The sequence below is a fragment of the Lissotriton vulgaris genome, chromosome 5 (assembly GCF_964263255.1).
Source record: "Lissotriton vulgaris chromosome 5, aLisVul1.2, whole genome shotgun sequence".
Taxonomy (NCBI): Eukaryota; Metazoa; Chordata; class Amphibia; order Caudata; family Salamandridae; genus Lissotriton; species Lissotriton vulgaris.
The window spans coordinates 336,829,078-336,851,488 of record NC_141693.1 but is presented as its reverse complement, the minus strand read 5'-3'; positions in this window follow the sequence as shown (position 1 = coordinate 336,851,488).

Below are 22,411 nucleotides of genomic sequence, written 5' to 3'. Positions count from 1 at the left end.
ACCCTGCCGCAGCTCCTAAGCGAAGGGCGTGTCGTTAAGAGAGACCTCCAGAGCCTGGTCCCGAATATACAAACAATTCCTCACATAAAGGACGACGACGCCATGTCTCCTTGTGCGTGTGCAATTTAATCACAGCAGTGACCGGTGATTAAATTGCACACACACAAGGAGACATGCCGGCGTTGTCCTTTTTGTGAGGAATTGAATATATATATATATATATATATATATATATATATATATATATATATATATATATATATATATATATATATATATATATATATATATATATATATATATATAACACATATATATGAGAAGAAAGAATACCTCTATAATTAGAGGCCTACCGTATTGATATAGATAGCGCAGGACTGCCTGTCCCACTGCTGCCTTTGAATGGCACAATTGAATAGTGTGATACCAAAGAGGATGATGGACTGAGCGTTAGAGCAAATCAAACACTCACCCCCAGTCAACTGATCTAGGTTAAATCCATCACCATTCTTTAGCTCACTCCACCACCCTAGTTCAGACATGGCCATATGCAAATCAGTCTGACCCTGTGCCTCATGGGAACAGTCCAGCCCGAACTGCCAAGCCATGTCTTCCCTGGACCGGAAAGCATCCTGGGACCGGTTTCGGGTTCACATCCCTCATCAGCCAGGCTATCTTAAATCCAGTGGCAAAGTGAGCAAGGGACCCACGTCCGGGAATACCCTGCCAACTTAGGGCGGACAAACCGATACCAAAGGGAATGATGGGGGGGAGCGTTAGAGCAAATCAAACACTCACCCCCAGTCAACTGATCTGGGTTTAATCCATCATCATTCTTTAGCCCACTCCACCACCCCAGTTCAGACATGGCCATATGCTAATCAGTCTGACCCTGTGCCTCATGGGAACAGTCCAGCCCAAACTGCTAAGCCATGTCTTCCCTGGACCGTAAACAGCATTCTTGGACCGGTTTTGGGTTCATAACCCTCATCAGCCAGGCTATCTTGAATCCAGTAGCAAAGTGAGCAAGGGACCCACGTCTTGGCATACCCTGCCAACTTAGGGTGAACAAAGCGACGGAATGGCATGGTGAGCAAAAAAACGATGGATTTAGGCCCAGATCGCTATCCTGGGGTGAATGTATGTGATTGTTCTGCATTCTGTCCATCAACTTGTTTTTGTATTTGCCACCCCGAGTGGGACCGGTATGCTCAGATGTGGGTCCAAAACCAGTCCTAGTATGCTTGTTTACAGCCCAGGGAGGACCTGGCTTGACAATTCGGGCTGGACTGTTCCCACGAGGCACAGGGTCAAGACTGATTTGCATATGGCTGGGTTCAAACTGGAATGGTATGGTGCACAAAGAAACGATGGATTTAGGCCCAGATCTCTGTATTCAGGTGAATGTATGACATTGTTCTGCATTCTGTCCATCAACTGTTGTTTTTGTATTTGTCACCCCGAGTATGCTCAGACGTGGGTCCCGTGCACTCCATGCCACTGGAATCAAGCTATACTGGCTGAAGAGAGGTGAAACGGCTGGACTGTTCCCATGAGGCACAGGGTCAAGACTGATTTGCATATGGCTGGGTTCAAACTGGCATGATGAGCAAACAAATCGATGGATTTAGGCCCATATCTCTGTATTGGGGTGAATGTATGACATTGTTCTGCATTCTGCCCATCAACTGTTGTTTTTACAATTGAATAGTGGCGGCAATCCATTGTGCGACAGTCCGTTTTGCAACAGCAGATCCTAGTTCAACAGGTACATAGGAAACTAGGAGTTGATCCGTTCTGCGTAGATGCTTTTTCCTTTGTAAATAAAACATCAGGCATCTTTTTACATCTAAACAGTTGAGAGATTTCTCCGCTGAAGATGAAGGATTCGGAAAAAAAGTGTGCGAAATTACAGGTTCATTAAGGTGAAATTGGGATGGCACTTGTGAAATAAATGTAGGATTTGTCCGTAACATAACCTAATCCTCCGTGAAACATAAGTAAGGTTCTTTAATGGTGAAGGCCTGAATTTCACTTACTCTTCTGGCCGATATAATTGCTAGAAGCCAAACTACCTTCCATGAGAGAAATTTGAGCTCTATCTTGTGGATCAGCTCAAAAGGTGGTTTCATTAACTGCGAAAGGACCACATTAAGGTGCCAGTCCGGTGGTGGAGGCCTAATAGGAGGAAATGTTCTTAACAGGCCTTACATGAACTGTTTGATGATGCAAGCAGAACGAAGAGAAGAGATGTCAGACATCCATCTATATCAAGAGATGTCTGCAAGGTGTACCCTTATTGAAGTATACGCCAGACCTGATCTTGCCAGAGATAAGGCAGCATTTTATCTGGGAATAGGGTGAGTATCATTGCAATGGTACCAAGAAAAAAAAACCGTTTCCTTTTCAGCCTGTATGTTTTAGTAGTAGACTCCGCTCTTGCCCTGGACAAAATATCTTTACAATCATGAGGGATCACTAAATCCTTGTACACATTGTACTGAGGTTCCAGGCATGCAATTGAAGAAAAGCTGGGTGCGATTGTAGGATCTGTTCCTTGTTCATGGTTATTAGGGTGGCTGACATAGGAAGACGATAAGGATTGGACTGCAACAGCAGGAGCCGCTGTGAACCAGTGCTGACATGGCCAACGTGGAGCAATGAGGATGAGTTGGCACAGTTCCCGTTTCATTTTCAATAGCACTCTGGAGATTAGGGGATAAGGGGGGAAAAGCGGACGCAAATATTCCTGACCATCTTATCGAAAACGCATTACCCCATGACCCTATATGAGGTTCCCTGCTGGCAAAGAACCAGCATTTCTGGTTCTGAGACGCAAATGGATCCAAGTTGGGTGTTCCCCATTTTTGGAAGATGTGGTTGAGAACCGATTGGTTGAGTTCCCACTCATGATTTGATTGATTCAACCTGCTCAAGGTGTCTGCCAGGTTGTTCTTTATTCCTGGGAGATGCTCCGCTTTGATAGTTATGTGATGTTGTAAAGACCATTCCCATATCTGTTGAGCTTCCCAAGATAGGATTGGAGATCTCGTTCCTCCCTGCTTGTTCAGATAATGCATGCAGGTGGTGTTGTCCATGCGTATGAGGACTGAGGATGCTCTTATCCTTGGGAGGAATGATTGGAGGGCTAGAAAGATTGCCCGTAGTTCGAGAAAATTGATATGCAGTTTGGAGAGGGACAGACACCATTTGTCACTTATTTGGAGGTCTTGCAGATGTGCTCCCCAACCTTCCAAAGATGCATCTGTTGTCAGAACAAACTCTGGAAGAGGAGAAATGAATGACAGTCCCAGAGAGAGATTGCGAGGAGATTGCCTCCAAAGGAGTGCATCCTTCATGATCGGTGTTATCCGAACTATGTTGTTGAATGACCCTGATATTTGAAGCCATTGGGTGTCCAACTGCTCTTGAAGTGGTCTCATCCTTAGTCGGGCATGAGGCACCATGAAAATGTGGGAAGGCATCATCCCTAGAAAGGATTTGAGGAGACATACAGAAGTGCACTTTCTTTTGTAAAGGTAGTGAGCCAGCGATAAGATGGCTTTCAGTCTTTCTGTTGACAAGTATACCCTATTTTGTAGTGTCTATTAGAGCTCCTAGAAACGTTACCAGATGAGAAGGAGCTAGAATGGATTTTTGACAACTGACTGTCAGCCCTAGAGAGCGGAATAGTTGTAAGCAGAAAGTGATGTCTTCTGGAGCCTGACAAAGAGAAGGGGCTTTCACCAGCCAATCGCCGAGGTATGGGAAGATCTGAAGGCCTTTCAGCCATACGAATGCTGCCACGGGAACAAAGCAAAACCAAAGGGGATGATGGACGGAGCGTTGAACATTGCAAGCACTCACCCCCAGTCAACTGATTTGGGTTTAATCCATCATCATTCTTTAGCTCACTCCACCACCCTAGTTCAGACGTGGCCATATGCAAATCAGTCTGACCCTGTGCATCATGGGAACAGTCCAGACCGAACTGCCAAGCCATGTCTTCCCTGCCAAGCATCCTGGGACCGGTTTCTGGCTGATCAGCCATCATCAGCCAGGCTAGCTTGAATCCAGTGGCAAAGTGAGCAAGGGACCCATGCCTGGGTATACCCTGCCAACTTAGGGCGAACAAAGCAAAACCAAAAGGGATGATGGAGGGAGTGTTGAACATTGCAAGCACTCACCCACAGCAGATAGTGTGCCTTTTTGAGAGTGTTCATGTTAATTTGCGGCTCCTGACTTGCTTTTGCTCGGGCTGCATTTAACATAAAAACTTTCAAAAAGGTACACAAACTGCTGCGCTCTGGGATGGGTATGCTCAGACATGAGTCCTGTGCTCTCCATGCCACTGGAATCAAGATATCCTGGCTGATGAGGGCTGAAAACCCGAAACCGGTCCTAGGATGCTTGTTTCCAGTCCAGGGAGGACTGGCTTGGCAGTTCGGGCTAGACTGTTCCCATTGGGCACAGGGTCAAGATTGATTTGCATTTGGCTGGTAATACTAATAATAGAAGTAACCCATTGGAGATAATAGAGGAAGGGTTTGGAGTTGCCTCCACTCTGGAATTCTTCTCAGCCCCATCTGAATTGTATTTTATCAATGTAGCCCAAAGCATCACCTCGGGCTCCCCCCGGGATCCCCTTCCGCCTAGAGTCTGGAAGGTCTTTGGACGGGAATCTTTCTCCTGGCTGCGGGCAATCTGTAACCAGTCCCTGGCAACAGGTGTGGTACCAGAGGCCTGGAAACAGGCAGTAGTCACTCCTCTACTCAAAAAACCGTACCTAGATCCTGGAGTCCCAGCTAATTTTAGACCCATTTCTCTGTTACCGTACCCAGTCAAGATCGTGGAGAAAATAGTTAGCAGGACTCTGTCAGACTACTTATAGGGACAACCATCTATTATACAGGGATCAATTTGGCTTTCGTCCGGGCCATAGTATGGAAACTGCCCTGGTCACCATCATGGACAACTTAAGGATGCAGGCTGACAATGGAGATCGATCAGTGCTGGTGTTACTAGATATGTCAGCCGCATTTGATACGGTGAACCACACCATTCTGGGAGAAAGACTGAATAGCCTAGGGGTCAAAGGACGAGCCCTGCAGTGGCTGCAATCCTACCTATCCGGGAGACAACAGGAGGTGTCAATGCCGCGGTTTGAGTCTAGCAAGTCCCCAGTACATCACGGGGTGCCGCAGGGGTCTGCGATAAGTCCCATTTTGTTCAACATATACCTAGGCCCTCTGCTTACTCTGGTCAAGTCCTTTGGAATTGAAGTGATCAACTACGCGGACAACACCAAATTGGTGTTTTCCCTGGAAGGGAAACGGGCGGTGTCTATGAACAAGTTCCAGGAGTGCATGTGCCAGACAGTAAGCTGGCTCAAACAAAACTCCCTACAATTCAATGGGGGGAAAACAGTGGTGATATTCTGCCTTAACCCGCTAGCCTACAGCTAAGACCGATACCAGAGTTTAGGCTCACCCCTGAAGAGGCTCCTCTTGTCCCTGCAAAAACGGTGCGCAACCTGGGGGTATTAGTGGATGGAAGTCTCCAAATGAAATCTCAGGCTAATAAAATGGTCAGCGTCTGCTTCTCCCTGATGCGGATGTTGCGACAGATTCTTCCTTTTCTGCCTAGAGAAACCCGCTCACTGGTGGTGAGGAGCGTAATACTCAGTAGACTGGACTACTGCAACGCCCTGTACTTGGGTGCCCCAAAATACATCTTACAGAGCTTGCAGAGAGACCAGTCTAGGTAGCCAGGTTGGCGGTAAATCGGCCACGAAGGTCCTCTACAAGCTTAGTCTTAAGGGACCTACATTGGGTGCCTATTAAGGAGAGAATCTGCTTTAAAGCTCTCTGCATCGTGTATAAAGCAGCTCATGAGGAGGGCCCGATTACTCTACAGGAGAGGTTTATATGGTATAACCCAAACAGACAGCTTCGCTCCTCGAATGCAAACCTTATCAATGTCTCCAGGTTCAGGAAAACTAGAATGGGGGGCAGAGCCTTTGGGGTGGCCGCTGCACGAGTATGGAATGATCTGCCCCAGACCATCAGACAGGCCGACTCATGGACCTGTTTCAGAAAGAACCTGAAAACCTGGTTATTTCCCAGGATGGATAACTAGTTCTCCCACTGCCTATTACTGGCTGTTAACGTACTGTCCATCACCATATCTAAAAGCGCCAGGATACCCGTAGGGTGACAGTTTTGCGCTATACAAGTGCTTTTTACATTACATTACATTACAAACTGGAATGGCATGGTGAGTAAAAGAACAATGGATTTAGGCCCAGATCTCTGTACTGGGGTGAATGTATGACATTGTTCTGCATTCTGTCCATCAACTGTTGTTTTTGCATTTGTCACCCCGAGTGGATCGGGTATGCACAGACGTGAGTCCCGTGCTCTCCATGCCATTGGAATCAAGCTATCCTGGCTGATGAGGGCTGAAAGCTTGAAACTGGTCCTAGGATACTTGTTTCCAGTCCAGGGAGGTCCTGGCTTGGCAGTTCGGGCTAGACTGTTCCCATGGGGCACAGGGTCAAGACTGATTTGCATATGGCTGGGTTCAAACTGGAATGGCATGGTGAGCAAAAAAACAGTGGATGTAGGCCCAGATCTCTGTACTGGGGTGAATGTATGACATTGCTCTGCATTCTGTCCATCAACTGTTGTTTTTGCATTTGTCACTCCGAGTGGGACGGGTATGCTCAGACGTGAGTGCCGAGCTCTCCATGCCACTGAAATCAAGCTATCCTGGCTGATGAGGGCTTAAAGCCCGAAACTGGTCCTAGGATGCTTGTTTCCAGTCCAGGGAGGACCTAGCTTGGAAGTTCGGGCCGGACTGTTTCCAAGGGACACAAGGTCAAGACTGTTTTGCATTTGGCTGGGTTCAAACTGGAATGCCATGGTGAGCAAAAGAAAGATGGATTTAGGCCCAGATCTCTGTACTGGGGTGAATGTATGACATTGTTCTGTATTCTGTCCAACAACTGTTGTTTTTGCATTCGTCACCCCGAGTGGGACGGGTATGCTCAAACGTGAGTCCCGTGCTCTCCATGCCACTGGAATCAAGCTATCCTGGCTGATGAGGGCTGAAAGCCCAAAACTGGTCCTAGGATGCTTGTTTCCAGTCCAGGGAGAACCTGGCTTGGCAGTTCGGGCTGGATTGTTCCCATGGGGCACAGGATCAAGACTGATTTGCATATGGCTGGGTTGAAACTGGAATGACATGGTGAGCAAAAAAACAATGGATTTAGGCCCAGATCTCTGTACTGGGGTGAATGTATGACATTGTTCTGTATTCTGTCCATCAACTGTTATTTTTGCATTTGTCACCCCGAGTGGGACGGGTATGCTCAGACGTGAGTCCCGTGCTCTCCATGCCACTGGAATCAAGCTATCCAGGCGGATGAAGGGTGAAAGCCCGAAACTGGTCCTAGGATGCTTGTTTCCAGTCCAGGAGGACCTGGCTTGGAAGTTCGGCCGGACTGTTTCCTAGGGGCACAGGGTTAAGACTGTTTTGCATATGGCTGGGTTCATACTGGAATGGAATGGAATGGTGAGCAAAAAAACGATAGATTTAGTCATAGATCTCTGTACTGGGGTGAATGTATGACATTGTTCTGCATTCTATCCATCAACTGTTGTTTTTGCATATGTGACCCAGAGTGGGACGGGTATGCTCAGACATGAGTCCCGTGTTCTCCATGCCACTGGACTCAATCTATCTTGGCTGATGAGGGCTGAAAGCCCAAAACCTGTCCTAGGATGCTTGTTTCCAGTCCAAGGAGGACCTAGCTTGGCAGTTCGGGCTGGACTGTTCCCATGGGACACAGGATCAAGACTGATTTGCATATGGCTGGGTTCAAACTGGAATGGCATTATGAACAAAAAACCGATGGATTTAGGCCCAGATCTATATACTGGGGTGAATGTACGACATTGTTCTGCATTCTGTCCATCAACTTTTGTTGTTGCATTTGCACGGGAACAAGGCACTTGGGGCCAGATGTATCAAAGGGTTTTGCCCATTCTGTGTCCATGGGGAAATGTGTTGATAATATGGCCTTTGGTGATAACCCGTGGAGCTGAGCGAAGGCCAAAGGGAAGGACCTTAAACTGATAATGCATGCCTGCCACAGAGAAACGTAGACATTTTCGATGTTTGGGGTGGATAAGGATATGGAAGTAGGCATCTTCCAAATCCAGGCTTGATAAAAAATCTGAATGGTTCAGAAGTTGTAAGATCTCCTGAAGAGTAACCATGCAAAAGGATTTCTTAAGCAGGTATTTGTTGTGTTTTCTGAGGTCTAAAATGGGACACCATTCCCCCTTCTTTTTTAATCGGGAAAAAGCGAGAGTAGAAACCTTATCCTTTCTGACATCGTGGAACACGATCTATTGCTCCTTTTTGAAGCATTATCAATGTCTCCTTCTTTAGTAACTGAAGATGGGGTGGTGTTGATCTTTGAGGTGGCTGATGAGGTGGCGTTGTGGTGAACTCCAAGGTATGGCCATACCTACTTATATCTAGGACCCATTTGTCTGATGTTATTTCTTCCCAAAGATGTTAAAAATGTGAGAGAGGGGTTTTCTTCAGAGAAGACTGAGGTGCGGCAGGCGGCGAAGCGTATTCACTGTTTACGGCCCGAATCTCTGGGCTGAGTCTATTGCTTTTGTCTAGGCTAGCCGGAGTAGGTAGCCTGTGGTGGTTCACGATATTGCTGTTGCTGCTGGTAGGACGGCCGGTAAGAGGTGTGGGTTTGAGGCTGGTACCTTTGATAACCTCCTCGAAAAGAATAATTCGGCCGGTAAGAGGTGTGGGTTTGAGGCTGGTGTCTTTGATAACCTCCTCGAAAAGAATAATTTGGCCGGTAACAGATGTGGGTTTGAGGCTGCTACCTTTGATAACCTCCTCGAAAAGAATAATTTCCTCTGCCCTGCGCTCCACGAAAGGGGGTCTTTCTGTATTGGAGAGCTCCTAGAGCCTTAGCCGTGTCTGTATCTGTTTTGATGGTCTGCAAGGCGTCATCGATATGCTTGCCAAAGAGTGAGTCACCATCAAATGGCATATCCAAGATCTTGATTTGAACTTCAGGACAGAACATAGTTGCCTTCAGCCAGCCCTGGCGTCTCAGGACAGCGGCTCCAGCAAGCTGACGGAAAGCCAAAGAAGCAATAGCCATGGAGGCATGAATAATTTCGGATGCTGACTTTTCTCCTTCAAGCAGGATTTTTCTAGCTTCCATTCTCTTGTCTTCCGGAAGGAGATCTAAAAATTGGGCAATGTCTGAACACATCTGTTGATCATAACTGGCTAAAATCGCAAGAGCGTTAGCAGTTCGAACAGTTGCTCCTGATGTATTCGTGAACCTTTTCCCAATATTATCCCAGCGCCTCTCTTTCCTGTCCGGTGGAGCAGTAACGGGCGCGAGAGGGTTCCTCGAGCTCCGCTATTCGGCCTGAGAAATTACGATGTTAGGCTTAGGATGACTTATTAGACACGCTGGAGCATTGTCCGGAGCCTTGTATTTCGTATCAATTCTAGGCAAGACAGGGATAACCGTGGCTGGTGTCCTCATTACTTTAAGTCCCTCTTCCCATGTGTGGTCAACAATAGGTAAAGACCTAACCAATTTTCTAGATAAGTCTTTAAAATCATAAAAAAAAGAAGTCTGATTGCTTTAATGTTAGGGATAGCTGAACATGTGATGCTGCTCTCTCAATTAACAAAAAGGGGAGTTTGGACCAAAAGACAGTAGCCAGGTAGTGCCGAGCTAAGTAATACACAACAATGGACCAGGCTACTCATTCATTTAACTGTTGCACTGTTTAAGCAAAGATCACTGGAACCAATCCAACTTGATCTGGTTATCTATTTAACCTTTTAATATCTCATTCTATATGGAGCTGGCGTTTGGGGACACGCGGACGTTAGTGCTCTACAGGTGGCAGAAAATGTATTCTTAAGATTCCTTCTTGCAGCACCCAGAGGAGTTTCTACATATGCATGCCACATGGAATTATGGATACCACACATAGAGGATCTGGCAAAAATCCAACCTTTGCTACTCTGGCGACGTATATGGACCTCTGGAAAAAACATGCTAACAAAGGCAATTGTGGCAGATACAATGGCCCTAGACTATTCGGTGAAAATCAGGTGGCTTCGTTACATTAGAAATTTCCTCACTGATATAGGCCTAGAGATTTTCTATAACACACCCATAAAGATCAAAGAGATATCTAAGAAGGATCTGAAACTAACGGCCCTGAGCCATTTAGAAGGACTAAGGCTTGCAAATGAGTCAGGTAAAGCCTCTGTCCTCCATTCAACTATGGTTCAGACCACTGTCATGATTCAGCCTTATTTAACGCTTGACATTAGTATCTTTGATCGCTTTCTGTTAACCAGATTTAGACTAAATCTCTTCCATATAACAAGATTACTTACACTTCAAGGGTATTCCTAAAAATTACCTGATGGATGTCGCTTATTGCCATCAGTGAAGTCCCTTGTGAATTATGTGGGGAGTGTTTAAACGGAACCCTTTTTAGTGCAAGAGCTGCTGGAAACAAACATTGTATATGGGTTTTAGTCTCTACATATGCAGAAAAAGTCAAATCCACTAAGGTCCAGAAATTGAAAAGGCTTGTACCTGTGATGCAGTAATTTTTAGAACTGCAGCTTGGCTCCTCTCTATTTTACCCATAAATTCCTTAAGCGACATCCATCAGGTACATTTTGGGAATACCTTTGAGGTGTAAGTAATCTTGTTATATGGCTAGTTTATTAAAAGGGAGGCCTCGCAATATCCCACGTCCTCTTTTTATAGACTACACCATCTCATTTACATATGAAGCCCTGATGAGACCACATGGAGTTGACAAGAGTCTCGAAACGCGTCGGCATTTTAGAATTACAGAGAAAACTGAGCAGAGCTCAGGGAGACTCCCTTGCACACGACGTGCGGTAAAAAATCTGAGGAACCCAGCCTCTCTTGGGATTGTTCTAGAGGGTGCAGTCGCCTGATTGGCTGTTGGTTAGTTTTGGTTCTTTTTTACAAAGAATGTGGATAGCCTATTAAACTGACTTTTCATTGCATGATAGCCTATGGTAATTTTATCTACTACTTGTATATGTATACCGTGGGACTCCCACTGTGACGACGGGGATGATTCAAGCATGTAAATCTATGAAAGATCCAATACTGAAGAACCTATTTCCAGACAGCAAGAGCCTGCCTTCCTTACGGTGGTTGACAAAACCGGTTTGAAAATACCCAGAAAAGGGTACGGCCAAAGTAAAACATCTTAAATATAAAATCAGTACATCCAGGTTTGACTGCCTCCTGGAAATCATTCAATGTCACTGAGTAATTGATGTGACAAAGTTAGAATGGTAAAGAACATGGCACTAGTCCTATAAAAAGAAGTGGTGGGACTGACCAAGATGGGGATTATGCAAGTGACATCATGACACGTGCCATCACAGCTCATGACGTCACGACGCATGACTGTTAGGAATGGGTATCAAGCTAAATAAACAATAACTCAACTGGTATTATTGTATAGACAGTTAAACATGCATGCAGAAAGCATTGCGAGAACATTGCCTCTTCCGGAAGTCGTATCCCGGTTGCGGCCCGATTACACCGCCCCCCACTGATTCATTCAGACCAAGGGTTGGTCCTACACAGGCATCACCCTCTGACCCTCTATGGAACACGCAGCCTCCCGGCCTTACCACCGCCCCCCGAGGATACCAGACGTCCCCCCGCATGTCCCCAAGATCATTCATATCCCGACCTGCCGTCCTGACCTCTTGCCCCAAACTTCGCTGCTCCAGCACCGTTTTTCAGGAATACAACCCGGTCCTGATGAAAATCCTGATTTACAAGGATCGAAACGTCGTCGACCCCTCAGCTCATTAAATGGCGCATCCCCCAGTTTGGCTCATCTGAATCATTGTTGCTAAAAAGAATACTTATCTGTGCATTGTAACTGAATTTGAGTCACACTATGCGCCGTTCACGCTGAACACAATTGTCACTTGCGTCGCCATCCATGTGTCACTTGCACATACCCAGCACCAAGTCCAATTCGGGTTGTTTTGTTATTTATTCATGTACAGTGCTGATACAACTGTGTTTTCTACTGTTATCCTAATTTTGTTGCCAAATATAAGATGCCATGTGCACGTTCTAAAACAATTTGAGTCTCCTGACTTCTGTTCTCGCAATGCTTTCTGCATGCATGTTTAACTGTCTACACAATAATACCAATTGTGATATTGTTTATTTAGCTTGATTGCCTACCCTGATCCCAACATGGTCTATGGGGCATACTCCTGTAGTTAGTTACATGTTGGGAATGGGTAGCAGACAACGTGCAGGAGCTGTTGAATGTGTCCCGCCATCTGAAAAAGACACTGGGACAAGTTCAACATATTTCTGTGGGGCCCTACTTCTTGGCAGGGTGGTCGGTGTCCATCCTGTGAAAATAGTGGGTGGAAGGCGTGTACCTTTACCCCCCCCCCCCACTCGTGCCCTGGTAAAGTCACACAAAAACAACATTGATCCATAATATACGGTTGTCTTCTGGTTCCTTGTTAATCTAATGCCCCAATTACACAAGTATAGGACTACTTTCCAATATGCTCATTAACATTTGTTACGGAATTCATCAGAATTCTGTATCTCGGGGCAAACACTATACACCTGCAATTTTCCCCAGGTAAAGTATAGCACATCAAACCTTCCAACATTTCTCAGGGGGAAAAAATGCAGGTGAAAAATCTGATGCGTGTGAAATTGGTGTGGTTTACATTAAATTCCAGATGTATGACTTCGCTTTTCGCTTCATTTTTTTAGTATCAGATTCTCGTTCATTTAACTGTGACCCAATTCACTCCGCAGCCACCAAATTGTATGTTGGATCATTAAATTAAAAAATACGCCTGGACACTGCCATTCTCACATGCTCTAACGGTCCTCGGGGACCGCAACGCTCACCACTGAATCCCTGTTGCTACCGCTGCCTTGCCACCACCAGCACCGGTCTAAGGACGCCAAGTCCCGGCATCCCTCCTGTGGCGCCTGTCAACCACGCCATCAGCAAGCACCAGGAGGAGCTTGATAAGCAGAGTGGGGCTTCTGCTCTTCGGGCATCGCGAACGCCCGGACACTGCCATTCTCACACGCTCTAACGGTCCTGGGGGACCGCAACGCTCACCACTGGCTCCCTGTTGCTCCTGCTGCCTTGCCACCACCAGCACAGGTCTAAGGACTCGAAGTCCCGGCATCCCTCCTGTGGTGCATGTCAACCACGCCATCAGCAATCGCCAGGAGACGCTTGATAAGCGGAGTGGTGCTTCTGCTCTTCGGGCACCGCTAACGCCTGGACACTGCCATTCTCATGCTCTAACGGTCCTGGGGGACCGCAACGCTCACCACTGGTTCCCTGTTGCTCCCGCTGCCTTTCCACCACCAGCGCGGGTCTAAGGACTCCAAGTCCCGACATCCCTCCTGTGGCGCCTGTCAACCACGCTATCAGCAAGCGCCAGGAGGAGCTTTATAAGCGGAGTAGAGCTCCCGCAGCGGGGACGCTCGCGGGGCGCGCGCCGGGCGAAGCCTGTGCCAAGGGCAAGCCCGTTCGAGACTGGATGAGACTGGACTGGGCCACTCTTCCGACAAGTTGTGTAAAGAGAGTCTCTATGTGACTGTTTGTGCATTTTTAAACTGTTGATGTTCATTATAGCCTGTTGACGGGCCTAGAAAGAGCAAAGATTTTGGCCATTAGTGTTCGAAGCATTGCCTTATTACTTGAGATCAATTACATCCTTTGCCCTTTTCTTGCTCTGAGCAATCCTAGCTATCACATAAGCATGGGGGAGAGCCCGCCTCCGCCTGCAAGGCCCAACACCCGATATAAAGCTTCTGTGCGCACACCCATATCGAAACTAACAGCTATCGATAAAATGTTACGGCAGGCAATAGGGGCTGTCTCTAACGAGATAGAACGCACAGAACGGCGGCTTTCCACGATGCAAAAAATTCCATGCTCTCCCATGGTTTTGGAAACAGGAGTTTCTGATTTGTCACAGATAGTAAATGTATCTAATACTCCTGGTCTAATGCCAGCTTCGTAAATGGCAACTCCTGTAATTGTTCATAAATCTGACACAGTGACAATTAGGAAAGGAGGTCAAAGGAAACAAAAAGCCCACAGGGGGGGAAGCAAGTGTACTCTTCCTTGAGATCAGCGCCAAAGGCTCAGACTGAAGGCAATATAGCTGGTGGAAGTAGCCCACTAGTATTGGAGCCCCCATTATGGGCCACAAATATGGCAAGAGAATTTAAAACTCATATGGAAACCTATATTCGTAGTGAGATAGAAGCCGTAAAGAAACACTCAGAGAAGCTCACATTGTTGGTTGATTTATGGGGAAGCAAAATGGACACTCTTTCTAATACTTTGGTCAATTCCAAAACTCTAGACTCAGCACCCACCCACCATAGCAACCAAGTGACCATATCTGCCCATACTGCCCTTGTAGACTCTAATGCCGTAATGGGGCCCCTCTCCCTAGCTAATCAATCTGCAGACCCGGGTGGGTCAAAACCTGGGGCACCAAAGGAGGGGATTGATGGCCAAGGCCCTTTGAAAATGTTAACAACCTTGGGCCCGCAAGTGGAACTTAATTTTCCTAGTAAAAGTAGAGGATATTATGGGAACAATGGTAATTCTAACAGAACTACACTTAAATCCAATTTGCAATGTATAGATCTACCCACGGCCTCGACCCCCTATACTGTTATCTTAACTGGAGTCCCTGAGCTGGAAACAGATAGAGTGGAGTCATATCCTGAATTAAAAATAACGTCATCTTTTGGTTAAACAAACATAGACCATTGCCCTCCTCAATCCAGAGCGAAATTCTCTTTACTATGCATGTTAGTTGGCTGGGTCAGAGGAAGAAAGATATCCGGGGGGATTGCGTTTTGATCAATTTCAGGGACACCAGGGCGGTTCAATATATCCTAAACTGGGACCAAGTAAGGGAGACTAGCGGCATAAGGACGCTTTCTCTTGGTTATTTTTCTCCTTCTACTCCCTTGATAGAAAGAATGGGAGGTGTATATAAAAAATGAGAAAAGAGAGCCCAGACTGGCCACTTCCTAACATGGGCCGGGCCCTGAAATAATCCAGTCCTTTAACATTCCAATTAGCAATAGATTTAGCAGCTTAGACCTAGTTGATTGACTGGATCCCTCAGTAGAATCAGCCGAAGGTATAGCCATCCAGTCACTACTGCTACAAAATTGTGATAGATTTGAGTTTGGGGTTCGCCCTCTCGGGGGAAACACTTGAGGCTATAGTAGATCCGGGTGGACTGGAAGCCCCGCTGAATACATTGGGGGACCATTCGGGAAACACACAAGACTGGGAGTGGATACTTTGTCAAACACTCCAGCAGGAGGTGGAAACTCTCAATCTTCTGACTGAAAAAACAAAAGACCTACTTAACACTAAGGTTCTATCATGGAACATAGCAGGTCTTGCTTCCAAGTTGGACCATCCTGACTGGGGAGACTACATTTATATGCATGAGCTATGTCTCTTCCAAGAGACATGGTCTGCTGATCCACTATATAGGCTAGGATATGCAGCTTACTCAATCCCAGCCCTGCAAGGCCTTAGAGGGAGACCCTTAGGGGCCTATGTATTTGGGATGCTATCCATCTGGGGTGTACAATTAAAGTCCTTGATACTGGATCCTTGGATATACTGTGTATTCTCCTCTCACTTGACGACCAATTTAAATTGGCTGTCATAAATGTATACTCCCGTCCAGTGAAGTTGGGGAAAACCTCACAGACCCTAGACTCTTGGCTTCTTTTCTGCTTACTCTACCTGAGTCTGTCCACCTAGTTGTAGGGGGGGACTTCAATTGTCACTTCGAACCTCTCAATGGTATAAAAACCAATATCACAAGCGAAGAAGACTGTCTGGTCAATCCCTGATTGTAATATTTATCCAACAAGGGGTTGGTCCCCCCTTGTTCTTCAGATGACCTCACTTACACTTACTTATTCGCTTAGGGCCTGTAATGGTCGATTTCCTTCAGTTAGCCCGGGAAACCCAACTTTTAATAAAATAGGACAGGCCTCCACAATTGATTATATTTTGGTTGATGTTGAGAATTGGTCCAAAATTAGGGATTTCACTGTCCAACCACGATGTGAAAGTGACCATAATCCATTAATACTTGAGATATCCTACCCCCAATTCAGTAACCACCAGGGCTTGCCAATACAACCCCCACCCCCAAAATGTAATTGTGAGAGAAGGTGGCAGAAGAGTTTTCTGGGGTACATTAGCTGCATCAGATGAAAAAATTGCTTCTTTGTACACAGAGATTATCCTTTTTTAGAGTTTGCTTTCTGTGCGACTGAAAATTACCAAGGCCATGAATCTATGCTGTCGATAAATACCAACCATCGTGATATGTTCTTAAAGTTGGCAGACTTTTTCAATAAACAAGAAAATAATAACATGCTCGACCCCAAACCAAAACATCCATGGTTTAATAAAGCGTGCAGGGAAGCTAAAAGCGCAATGATACATGGAGTTGAGAATCAGTATGTCCTAGGTACCAGAGCAGCCAGTTCTCATTATAAAAACACCATGGCTGAAGCCAAAACAGCCTGGGAGAAAGAAAAATGGGCAGCGATCAAGAAAGCTTTGGACACTAAAGATATGAGAGGCTTTTGGAACCTAGTGAAGACAGGCTACTCCGAAAGCAACTCAGCTGCTGCTCCAAATCTAGTGGACGAAGCTTGGAGATTGCATTTTAAAATTGTATACTTTAGGTCCCTAGATGATACTGTAGCACATGGGAAAGTAGATGTTCTTCAAATCCCCTCAAATATTGATCCACCCCCTTGTACACTGCTGGAAGTCACTCTGGCATTGGGCAAGTTACTTCCTAATAAGGCACTGGGTCTGGACAGGATCCCTGGTGACCTGTTCAGAACTGAACAGGCTGTCTCGGCACCCTATCTGCAGACATTATTTAATGCTATTATCCAAGGTATGGAGCACCCCCCTCGACTGGGGCTGGTGCGGAAATTATTCACATTTTAAAAAAAGGCTCCCCATTAGATCCAGAAAATTATCGGCCTATTAGCCTTATTGATGTCACCCAAAAGATATTTGCTCTTGTTCTCCTGGGGCGACTGCAATCATGGATGGACGAGTCAAATGTCCTAACCCCTTTACAAGCAAGATTTAGGTCTAAAATCTCGACTATAGACCAACAGCTAGATTCATGAAAGGAAATTGCGCTCGCAAAGGGCCAGATTCTGAGAAACTGGCCCTTTGCAAGCACAATTTTTGCATTTGGGATTCATCATCACAAATGCAAAAATCGCTATTTGCGAAATCGCATATTTGCGAGGAATTGCATTTAAGGAATCTCTATTAGAGATTCCTTAAATACAATTCATTAACCCATTTTAAATTGCGAATTTGCAATATTTGTCCGCTATTTACCCCGAAGTCTGACTTTGTGGTAAATAGCGAAAAAATAGAAAAATGCACTTTAGTGCATTTTTCTCTGTTGCATGTGACACACACACATGTCCTTTGGACATGTGTGTGCGCAACACCTGTGTAAATTTGCATTTCAGGGGTGCTACAGGGTGTCCTTTGGACACCCCTGGCACCCTTGAAATCGCCATCTTATTTGCGATTAGCAAATTGCTAATCGCAAATAAGGAATACTCCCCATTCATTCCTATGGGCCTGCCTTTAGGCCCTTAGGAATGAATGGGGAGTATTCCTTATTTGCGATTAGCAATTTGCTAATCGCAAATAAGGAATGTGTAGGAATTGCAATTTATTTAGCGATTCCTACATGAATCCCGTTTTGCAAGTCCTTAATAGCGATTCCTTAATAATCGCTATTAAGGACTCGCAAAACGGCTCTTTGATGAATCTGGCTGCTAATCTTTTGATTGCAATTTACTGGAAAACAGAAACCTTGGAAGAGGGTAGCCTTTATCTGAATTTTGTGGACCTTAGGTCCGCCTGTGATATGGTCCACCATGAGCAGTTATGGGGACTCCTACACAACTTGGGGCTGCCGGTTTATCTTTGCCAGCTTTTAAAGCTCTTACTTAAAGGCACTTATGCAAGGGTAAGATTTGGCAAGAAAGGAGAATTGAATGCTCCCTTTCCTGTGGAGAAAGGTGTGAGGCAGGGATGCGTGTTAGCGCCAACCCTCTTCTCCCTCTTCCTGAACGGTTTAATTGATACTCGTTTAGCTGCAAAGGATATAGACTCACCAAGGTTAGCAAATAGGAAAATACCAACCTTAATGTTTGCTGACGAGACGCTACTTTTGTCTAAATCATCTATGGGCATGCAGCGCGTTTTGGATGAGTTTAGTGCATTCTGTAGGAAAAGGAATCTGGTGATAAATGTTAAAAAAACAAATATATGGTCTTCCACTCAAAAACTACCAACTGCCCACATCCCCAAATGGATGGTAGGCCCCTAGAGAGAGTGCCCATCTTCGACTATTTGGGCATTACATTGAATGATAAAATGGACTGGTGGACACAAATAATGAAGGCCAATTTGAAATTAACGCAGTCAATGGGAGGCATCCTGAAAGTCCACAAAAATTGTTCCCAAAAAGTAATTGGTCTCCTTGGCTGAAATCTACAAAATCCAAGCAAGGGGAGCATCCCTATATGGAGCCGAACGTTGGGGTCACTGCCCATCTCACACCTTAATGGTGACTGAGAACACATTCATTAGGCAGTTGTTGGGTCTTCCAAAAAGTACGCCCTTAACTCCACTTAGGATGGATTTGGGTATTGGCCCCATTTCAGATCTAATTGCCTCTCATCCTCTCCTTTTCTGGCGTCGTATTTGGAGCACGCCAGAGTTAATTAGTTTTAGGGAGGAATTGAGGGATGTTATGTGCAAACTGGGGGCTATCAACCTACCATGGCTGTCCTATGTTAGGAGTGTCTGTTTTTCATTGGGGTTTGGTAACTTGTGGTCAAATCCGGAGGAGACCTGTTCCAGTACTTCCAAAAAGACCCTAGCTCTAGCTCTTAAGGAATTTAAACTTGCCCAATTGATTCGAAGTACGATCTCAGGCTTCTTGACATGAAGGTTTCTGGATGCCAAGCAGTAGTTTAAACTGGAATTGACCTTGGACAGTATCCAACCATTCATGGCAAAAAAAATGCTTCTACAATTTTGGCACGGTACACTTCCGTTACGTGCATTTACAAATAAATGGAAGGGTGCAGCCAAATTAGATTGTCCTGGCTGCTCCGCTTCGGAAGAAACAGAACTCCATATAATGCTCTTCTGTAATGCTTAGCATAGGTCTAGATCGAAGTGGGTTATTCAATTATGCAGACATTTGGGGCTCAGAAACCACATTGAGGTTTTCAGGCTACTTAAATTCAAAACATTCCCACTATTTGTAGTCGCTACCTCGAAATTCCTCTTTGCAATGTGGTGCATACGTAGAGGAATCCTAAAGGGGAAAGAGATGGGCAACAGTTGATGCTGCCCTCCAAAGGATATTTGTAGTACCCTTTTCTGCTATATAGTGTCATCCAGAGAATTGTGATGACAATAATTGTTGTTTATTTTTCTTGTGTAGGTAATGTAATTTTGAATGTTTTTCTTTTTAGGTTTTGCCTGTCGTAAGCTGCGCAAGCAGCGTTTCGCGCAGGCGAAATCTTTTGTTTAGAGTATGTGAGTGTAGTCCAGCCGCTCTGTTCCATTGGCTAGCTCCATAAATGGAGGCTAGCCATTGGAACAGAGATCTGTCCGTCAAGCCGGAGCGGATTCGTGGGCGTTCCTGAGACTTTTAGGCTTTTGCCTACATCATGCGGCTGTGGGCGGTGATTTTTTTTTGTCGGGGGAGGTTTGTTTTGGTCATTTCTCCTGGAAGGCACCGCAACGAGGGACGTCTGCCTGCCATCGGCTAGCAGGTAAGCGGCATATTTTACTCCCGTTCCCGCCCCCCCTCCCGCTGTCCGTGAGCCCGCCCGCCCTCCTGCTGTCTGTGTGCCCATCCCCCCTCCCGCTGTCCGTGTGCCCGTCCCCCCTCCCGCTGTCCGTTAACCCATCCCCCTCCCGCTGTCCGTTAGCCCGTCCCCCTCCCGCTGTCCGTGTGCCCGTCCCCCTTCCCGCTGTCTGTGTGCCCGTCCCCCCTCCCGCTGTCCGTGTGCCCACCCCCCCTCCTGCTGTCCGTGTGCCCGTTAACCCGCCCCCCCTCCCGCTGTCCGTGAGCCCATTCACCCACCCCCTCCCGCTGTCCGTGTGCCCGCCCCCCTCCCGCTGTTTGTGTGCCCATTAACCTGCCCCCCCTCCCGCAGTCTGTGAGCCCGTTCACCCGCCCCCCTCCCACTGTCCGTGTGCCCGCCCCCCCTCCCGCTGTCTGCTACTTTCACTCTTGCTCCTTAGAGCACCCGAGCGTGGGAGATGCGCGGGGCGCTGTCCCACCAACTCGGCGACTTCCCTGACCTCTGATCTGGAGGAGGACAGAGCAAACTATGTATATTTCCCCCTTTGTCTTTCAGAGCGCGGTGTTGTTATTCAGCGCCCGTCTTCAGGAATTTATTGTTGCTTTCAAAGTAAACTGCTGGGGGAGGAAAAGAAAAGCGGCCGAGGGGCTGACGAGGAGAGGGCAGGCTCCCCCCAGCAGGATACGACACCAGGAGTGCTGTAAAGGCTGTCTGTCCCCCTAGAGAAGGTGCTATTGTGCCGGCTGCCTTTATCTAAGCGCTTGGTGAGTGCAAGCGAGCCCGTCTCATTCAGACTCCCCAGTTCCTTCCACGGGCCTCTTTATTTGCAAGGGGACCATTCAGAGACTGTCACTCGGCGCTCCCCACTTATTCACCAGCGTCATCAATCAAAAGGACGAGCAGCGGGCAGGTTCCCCCTTTGAAATGGGAGGACAATGGGGTTCTGAGCTGAAAGCAACCCTCTCCACTTCTTCTTCAGAGAGAACGCAGTAAGTGGCTGGGACCTTTAAAACCCAATATATCAAAATGAGCCAGTCGAAAAATAAGGAGCATCGACCTAACGCCGCAAAATCGTGTGCGGTGTGTGTAGTTCGTATGTGGGTCATGTTGGTATGTACGTGCATGCCACATTTGCTCTTTGTAGTCTGCATTTTATCTCGATGCGGGGTAGGCCGGTTTATGTGTGTCACTTTTGCTTTGTGAGTATGTGGGCTTTGTGTAGGGAACGTCAGGGTGTGCACCTTTGTGTAGTTGTGCATGGCACCTTTGCTTTGTTTAGTCTATGTTGTGTCTCTCTCGATATAGGGAGACTGCTCACTTCTTTGCATAACTTTGGATGGAAAATGTTTAAAGATGTCCGTGACGCCAGTTTGGTAGCAGCAGTGTTAGTGTGGGCTAAATGCAGAACTCTGTGTCTGACACTTACACCTGTTGTTGGAAACTCGCGTCCCCTGTTGCGGCAGACGTATCCCATGCCGTTGAGTGTGCAAGTACCCACTCAAAGGTTTGATCCGACACGGACTAAAAATCTTATTTCCTCAAACATGGAGTAGGCTCATGTATTTCACGTCACGTTGCTGCTTTCTGCAACCTCTCACCGAACTCCCTCCACCTTGCCACCAACTTTTTTGCACTCATTCTTGAGCCTTGCTCTACTCATAAACATAAACCCTCTGGTGCTTCCTAGTTAGGTGCTTCCTGTACCTCCAATTCACGTGTAAAGGTGCTATGATTGTGAGTTGCCTCACCCTTTTATGCGCAGGGATTATTAAAGCGAGGCTCTACTACTGCTGGCCAGTTGAGTTTTTGTGGGAAGCGGTGGTCAAGAAGTGGGTGGATAAACCTTTATGTTAAATTTGTGATTTTGTGTACACACTTCTCATATTCTTTCCATGAGACAGTCAAAAGCATTTAAAGTGATTTTCAGTCCGTAGAACAGACTGCACTTTTTTTGTAATGTTCAGGTTAGCACTGTTGTGGTTCTGCTACAGTAGTTTGTAAAAAGAGGTTGTACATTTTGTATATTGCCTATTCCTTCTGCATTTTCATTTGTTATACTTTTTAGGTTTCGCCTTGCGTGTGTGTGTGTGTGTGGGGGGCTCTGGGTGTGTGTGTGTGGGTGTGTGTGGTTCTGGGTGTGTGTGTGTGGCTCTAGGTGTGTGTGTGTGTGTGGGGCTCTGGGTGTGTGTGTGTGTGTGGGGGGGGCTCTGGGGTGTGTGTGTGTGTGGGGCTCTGAGTGTGTGTGGGGGGGGCTCTGGGTGTGTGTGGGGCTCTGGGGGTGTGTGGGGCTCTGGGTGTGTGTGTGTGTGGCTCTGGGTGTGTGTGTGTGGT